The sequence below is a fragment of the Episyrphus balteatus genome (genome assembly GCF_945859705.1).
Source record: "Episyrphus balteatus chromosome X unlocalized genomic scaffold, idEpiBalt1.1 SUPER_X_unloc_1, whole genome shotgun sequence".
NCBI classification, from domain to species: Eukaryota; Metazoa; Arthropoda; class Insecta; order Diptera; family Syrphidae; genus Episyrphus; species Episyrphus balteatus.
Genome location: NW_026605125.1, coordinates 345,001 through 352,500, shown reverse-complemented (window position 1 = coordinate 352,500; position 7,500 = coordinate 345,001). Strand labels below are relative to the sequence as shown.

The 7,500-nt window shown below is 33.7% G+C and overlaps 2 non-coding genes and 1 pseudogene across 2 annotated transcripts; all 3 read right to left on the bottom strand.

The window, feature by feature from the left end:
• LOC129920810 (large subunit ribosomal RNA) overlaps window positions 1-2,236 on the bottom strand; it is a 5,426-nt pseudogene extending 3,190 nt beyond the window's left edge.
• Window positions 2,237-2,545: 309 nt separating this feature from the next.
• Window positions 2,546-2,724, bottom strand: LOC129920838 (5.8S ribosomal RNA). Its single transcript, XR_008773375.1, has one exon. It is a non-coding gene; the product is annotated as a 5.8S ribosomal RNA (ribosomal RNA).
• A 1,320-nt stretch (window positions 2,725-4,044) lies between these two features.
• LOC129920766 (small subunit ribosomal RNA) lies at window positions 4,045-6,036 on the bottom strand. The gene has a single exon (XR_008773322.1). It is a non-coding gene; the product is annotated as a small subunit ribosomal RNA (ribosomal RNA).
• Window positions 6,037-7,500: the final 1,464 nt, after the last annotated feature.

Here is a 7,500-nt window from a genome sequence, read left to right as displayed (position 1 = left end):
GACTTCCATGGTAGTACGACTATAAAACAGAAAAGAAAACTCTTTCGATATCTCTCGACGGCTTCTTTATGGTCGTTCCTGTTGCCAGGATGAGCAAAAAGCCCATTTTTAATAACAAACGGATACTCAACAGGTTACGGAATTGGAACCGTATTCCCTTTCGTTCAAAATTTATCAAGTGTTTTAAATATTTATTTTTGTATTTTTTATTTCATATAATAATAATATATATTTTTGTATTTTTAATTTTTTATTTTAATATTTTTTTTTATATACTTTTGTATATTTTTTTTATTTATATTTTTGCTCATATATTTTTTTTTATATTTTTTTTTTTTTTATTTTTAATAACATAATATATATATTTTTGTAATTTATTAAAATGTTTTTTTTAATTTTTATTTTTTATTTTTTATAACTTGAAAATTTTCAGCTTTCGCCTTGAACTTAGGACCGACTAACTCGTGATCAACCACTGTTCACACGAAACCCTTCTCCACTTCAGTCCTCCAAGGTCTCATTCGATTATTTGCTACTACCACCAAGATCTGTACCAATAGCGGCTCCATGCAGGCTTACGCCAAACACTTCTAAGCACACCATTGTACCCTCCTACTCACTAAAGTTTCAAAATTTAAATTCAATCAGATCGAAAATAAACCATCTACTTTAGCGATAATGTATAGGTATACAACTTAAGCGCCATCCATTTTAAGGGCTAGTTGCTTCGGCAGGTGAGTTGTTACACACTCCTTAGCGGATTCCGACTTCCATGGCCACCGTCCTGCTGTTTTAAGCAACCAACGCCTTTCATGGTATCTGCATGAGTTGTTAATTTTGGCACCTTAACATTATGTTTGGTTCATCCCACAGCGCCAGTTCTGCTTACCAAAAGTGGCCCACTGGGCACAATATATCACAACCAAAACCTTCATATCAAGAAAGGCTAGGTTCTTACCCATTTAAAGTTTGAGAATAGGTTAAGATCGTTTCGACCCTAAGGCCTCTAATCATTCGCTTTACCAGATAAGATTATTTTATATAATTTTTAATTGCACCAGCTATCCTGAGGGAAACTTCGGAGGGAACCAGCTACTAGATGGTTCGATTAGTCTTTCGCCCCTATACTCAATTCTGACAATCGATTTGCACGTCAGAACTGTTTCGGTCTTCCATCAGGGTTTCCCCTGACTTCAACCTGATCAAGTATAGTTCACCATCTTTCGGGTCACAGCATATATGCTCAAGGTACGCTCTAGTTAGAGGCATAAATAATATAAATATCATTATGCATAACTGTATAGAACGCCCCGGGATTGAATAAATAATTCATAACAAATTATAAACTAATCCCATTAAATTAAGTTAAGTTAATTATGCCATTGGGTTTTATTAAAAATACCCAATGACTTGCACATATGTTAGACTCCTTGGTCCGTGTTTCAAGACGGGTCCCGAAGGTATCCTGAATCTATCGCATTGTTAATCATAAAAGTGCATACAATATAAATAAACAAATCAATAGATCTATTTACCATTGTAAAATTCCGAAAAATTTAAGCACAATATATAATTATATCTGTCAATGATTTATCAAATCCAAAACATTTATTTTATGTTGAAAATCCGAAGATAAACAATTTGAATAAACTTAAGTAATGGATCTTATGATAAATATTTATTACATTAACAGATTACAATGTCCTTATATGGAAAAATTGCACACTATTGTTAAAATATTTTTTATATATTTTTATATTAGTATTGAATTTTCCATAATGGATATTCAGGTTCATCGGGCTTAACCTCTAAGCAGTTTCACGTACTATTTAACTCTCTATTCAGAGTTCTTTTCAACTTTCCCTCACGGTACTTGTTTACTATCGGTCTCATGGTTATATTTAGTTTTAGATGGAGTTTACCACCCACTTAGTGCTGCACTATCAAGCAACACGACTCTTTGGAAACACCTTCTAGTAATCATTAACGTTATACGGGCCTGGCACCCTCTATGGGTAAATGGCCTCATTTAAGAAGGACTTAAATCGTTAATTTCTCATACTAGATTATAGATGTTCCATACACTGCATCCCATATTTGCCATAAAGACAAAATGGCTTAGTGCTGAACTGATTTCTTTTCGCTCGCCGCTACTAAGAAAATCCTTGTTAGTTTCTTTTCCTTCCCTCATTAATATGCTTAAATTCGGGGAGTTATCTCATATGAGTTGAGGTTGCTTAACACTTTTTATTTGCTTAATAATTTTATATACTCAATTCAAAATATTTTTTATATATCGATCATTTCAGCCATTTTATCAATTCAAGTAGAATGCCTCAATTGCCAAATTATATTATGACAACGATCTGCAATGTTAGAAATTTTTATATACTAACATCCTCTAAAAAATAGATAAAACGAACTTACTGTCGCTCGATATTATTTTGAGGTATATATTATATTTTAATATTATGAATTTTTACAAATCCAATAATATAACATGCGCATTTGATAAATCAAAAGCAGCTTATTTAGCATAGTATCACAACCCTCAACCATATGTAGTCCAAGCAGCACTTCAAAATTAATTAAAGTACATAACAGCATGGACTGCTATATGCGTTCAAAATGTCGATGTTCATGTGTCCTGCAGTTCACACGATGACGCACAGTTTGCTGCGTTCTTCATCGACCCATGAGCCAAGTGATCCACCGCTTAGAGTATTATTATTTTTTTATTTTATATTTAGTCAATTTTTTTTTTTAAGAAATAAAAATTTATTTCTTTTTATATTTTATGTATTTTTTTTATGTTGCGAATGTCCAATTCCAAAGAATCGTTAACTTATAAATTTCTTTTAAAGAAATCTAAGTACAACATTTTTATACATTTTTATTTTTATATATATATATCGTTACAACTTATGCTATGCGTTTTAGCCGGATAGTACCGGGATATTGTCCAAGTACGACACCTTTAGGGGTTAATTCGTCGCAACGTATACACGCCACGCCGAAGGGCGGGTTTTTACACCCAGGAGGATATTACCCCGAAGGGTACGACACCTTTGTTTTTTCGACTTTTGCTCTAGCAAGTTTGTTTATGCATATATATATTTTCATAAGCGTCACTATTTCGATGACGATGACAATTGGCTACCATTTAAATATTTTGTTCATATTTTTTTTTGAAAAAAAAAGACCGAATGCATTACTTATAGTAATACACCCAGTCTAATTTGTTTTTGTATTTTGGTTATAACGTCACTATTTAGATGACAACACCATTTGGCTACGATTTAAATATTTTGTTCATATTTTTTTTTGAAAAAAAAAGACTGAATGCATTACATATAGTAACACACCCAGTCTAATTTGTTTTTGTATATTGGCTAAAAACGTCACTATTTAGATGACGACACCATTTGGCTACCATTTAAATATTTTGTTCATATTTTTTTTTGCAAAAAAAAGACTGAATGCATTACTTATAGTAACACACCCAGTCTATTTTGTATTTGTTTTTTTTTTATTATATATATATCGTTACAACTTATGCTATGCGTTTTAGCCGGATAGTACCGGGATATTGTCCAAGTACGACACCTTTAGGGGTTAATTCGTCGCAACGTATACACGCCACGCCGAAGGGCGGGTTTTTACACCCAGGAGGATATTACCCCGAAGGGTACGACACCTTTGTTGTTCGACTTTTGCTATAGCAAGTTTGTTTATTCATATATATATTTTCATAAGCGTCACTATTTCGATGACGATGACATTTGGCTACCGTTTAAATACTTTTTGTTCTTAATTTTTTTTGAAAAAAAAAGACTGAATGCATTACTTATAGTAACACACCCAGTCTAATTTGTATTTGTATTTTTACTTCTTTTGAAGTATTCTTTTTTGTATTTGTTTATATATTTATTGTATATTTTATACATTTTGTACCATAATTGTACATTTTTATTTTTATATTTTATTTTTCTTTTTTATATATATTAAATATATATAAATTTTATTTTATTGGAAAAATCACGTTAATGATCCTTCCGCAGGTTCACCTACGGAAACCTTGTTACGACTTTTACTTCCTCTAAACCATCAAGTTTGGTCAACTTCTGCGAAACAACCGTAACACGTTAGCGTCACAGTGATCACGTCCGGAGACCTCACTAAATAATTCAATCGGTAGTAGCGACGGGCGGTGTGTACAAAGGGCAGGGACTTAATCAATACGAGTTAATGACTCGCACTTACTAGGAATTCCAAGTTCATGTGAACAGTTTCAGTTCACAATCCCAAGCATGAAAGTGGTTCAGCGGTTTACCCGGACCTCTCGGTCTAGGAAATACACGTTGATACTTTCATTGTAGCGCGCGTGCAGCCCAGGACATCTAAGGGCATTCCAGACCTGTTATTGCTCAATCTCATTATTGCTAGACGCAATTTGTCCATTTAAGAAGCTAGTGTCCTTATAATGGGACAAACAAACAGGTACGACTCCACTAACATAAACACATTCAAACACAATTATATTTTACTATATTCATGAATGAAGGCTATGAAAGCTTCAACATCATAATCCTGAAAGCATCTATTTAATATATTTGAGTCTCGTTCGTTATCGGAATTAACCAGACAAATCACTCCACGAACTAAGAACGGCCATGCACCACCACCCATAGATTCGAGAAAGAGCTATCAATCTGTCTTACACGCTTATGTTCGGACCTGGTAAGTTTTCCCGTGTTGAGTCAAATTAAGCCGCAGGCTCCACTCCTGGTGGTGCCCTTCCGTCAATTCCTTTAAGTTTCAGCTTTGCAACCATACTTCCCCCGGAGCCCAAAAGCTTTGGTTTCCCGGGAAGCGACTGAGAGAGCCATAGAAGTAGCTACACCCAATTGCTAGCTGGCATCGTTTATGGTTAGAACTAGGGCGGTATCTGATCGCCTTCGAACCTCTAACTTTCGTTCTTGATTAATGAAAACATCTTTGGCAAATGCTTTCGCTTAAGTTAGTCTTACGACGGTCCAAGAATTTCACCTCTCGCGTCGTAATACTAATGCCCCCAATCTGCTTCTATTAATCATTACCTCTTGATCTAAAAACCAATGAAAGTAGATCAGAAGTCTTATTTCATTATTCCATGCACAAAATATTCAGGCATTTGGAGCCTGCTTTAAGCACTCTAATTTGTTCAAAGTAATTGTAACGGCCCACAACAGCACTCGATGAAGAGCACTGAAGCAGGTTTTAATAGGAGGAATACATAATGGTACATAAGTATCATAAATGTATAAGAACTCCACCGATAATACGCTTGCATACATAAGGTAATGTACAATCCACAATTGTAGTTGTACTACCCGTATGAAGCACAAATTCAACTACGAACGTTTTAACCGCAACAACTTTAATATACGCTATTGGAGCTGGAATTACCGCGGCTGCTGGCACCAGACTTGCCCTCCAATTGGTCCTTGTTAAAGGATTTAAAGTGTACTCATTCCAATTACAGGGCCTCGGATATGAGTCCTGTATTGTTATTTTTCGTCACTACCTCCCCGAACTGGGAGTGGGTAATTTACGCGCCTGCTGCCTTCCTTAGATGTGGTAGCCGTTTCTCAGGCTCCCTCTCCGGAATCGAACCCTGATTCCCCGTTACCCGTAGCAACCATGGTAGTCCTAGATACTACCATCAATAGTTGATAGGGCAGACATTTGAAAGATCTGTCGTCGGTACTAGACCATACGATCGGCAAATTATCTAGAGTTCAACCATTATAACGATTTCCGAAGAAATCGCTTGGTTTTAGCCTAATAAAAGCACACGTTCCAAAAGGTCCGTGTTTATATTGCATGTATTAGCTCTAGAATTACCACAGTTATCCAAGTAACTGTTAACGATCTAATAAACCATAACTGATATAATGAGCCTTTTGCGGTTTCACTTTTAATTCGTGTGTACTTAGACATGCATGGCTTAATCTTTGAGACAAGCATATAACTACTGGCAGGATCAACCAGAATAATGTTATAATATTTTATTTTTAATATTATTTGAAATTTTGAAAAATAACATCAATCTCCTCTCAATAAATCCAATGATAAAGTTTTTATTTTTTTTTTTTTTATTTATTTATATTTATACATACTTTTTGTTTTATATCCTCCCTAATAGGGATAATTATTATTTTATTTTTTTTACCAACACAATTTTTATTTGTATATATTTTTTGGTAAATTTATTTTTATTTTTATTTATTTGTATGTATTTTGTATGGGTATTTTGTATGGGTATTTTGTATTTTTACTTTTATCTGGAAAATGAGGGAAAATGCATTTCACAAAGGTTTCATATAACAACTATTTTTATTTTAACAAAGAGAACTCCTACCGTATGGTGAACTCTGATATTGTTAAATTTTAGTGTAGCACCTTTCACAAATACATATCAATGATTATTTTCAAATTTCTAATATTTTCTTTTACTTCAATATATTGAAGTGTTTTTGGAATATTTTTATAAAATAAACCATTTATTTATGATATAGAATTAATAATTCTTTTTAATAATTTTTCTTTATGAACATTTTTATGTTCAACAAATAATCCCAATTGGAAATTAATATTTATTATTTTTTTTTCGACATTACTTTACTTAAAGTATTTTTTTTTTGACATCTTCGCCACAAAGCCAGTGTTCTCCGCCACAACGCCGTGGTACCACTTTTGGTGAAAACGAGGTGCGAGTCCCCGCCCAATCATGATACCACATTACCAGTAAGTTAATTCGTTGCAACTTAAAAAGCCACATCGAAAGAGGTTTACATACATGTTTCCTTAACATCAAAATATGCGCCCCCTTTGGTAGTTTGAGTTTTTTTCACAACAAAGTGGAGGTAAATAACATGACCAAACTAATAACTTCATATTTTCCTCTTTTTGGATCGAAAATGCTCGATTCCGTAAAATAGATTTGAAACATACTTGGATACATTCGGTTCGGCGAATTTTCACAAAAAAAGTTGACCCTTTTTTTGGGACTTAGTGCAATTTTTGAAAATTTTTGTATGGGAAAAAGTCAACTTTTTCCAGAAATCCGAAAAAAGGCCCAAAAACGCACTTGGTTGCGGTCGAGTTTTACTAGGGTAGGAAAAACCACTTGCAACCAAGTGTTCGACTTAGAAAAATTTTGGACATAAAATTTTTGGAAAAAAATTTTCTACTTAATAAATCGGAAAAATGGCCCAAAAACGCACTTGGTTGCGGTCGAGTTTTACTAGGGTGGTAAAAGTCAATTTTCAATGTTGAAAATTTTTTTCGACTTTTTTATATAATATATGTTATTCAGAACAACTAAATCGGCTGACTAAATGGCCCAAAAACGCACTTGGTTGCGATCGAGTTTTACTAGGGTGGTAAAACTCAATTTTCAATGTTGAAAATTTTTTTCGACTTAGAAAAATTTTGGACATAAAATTTTTGGAAAAA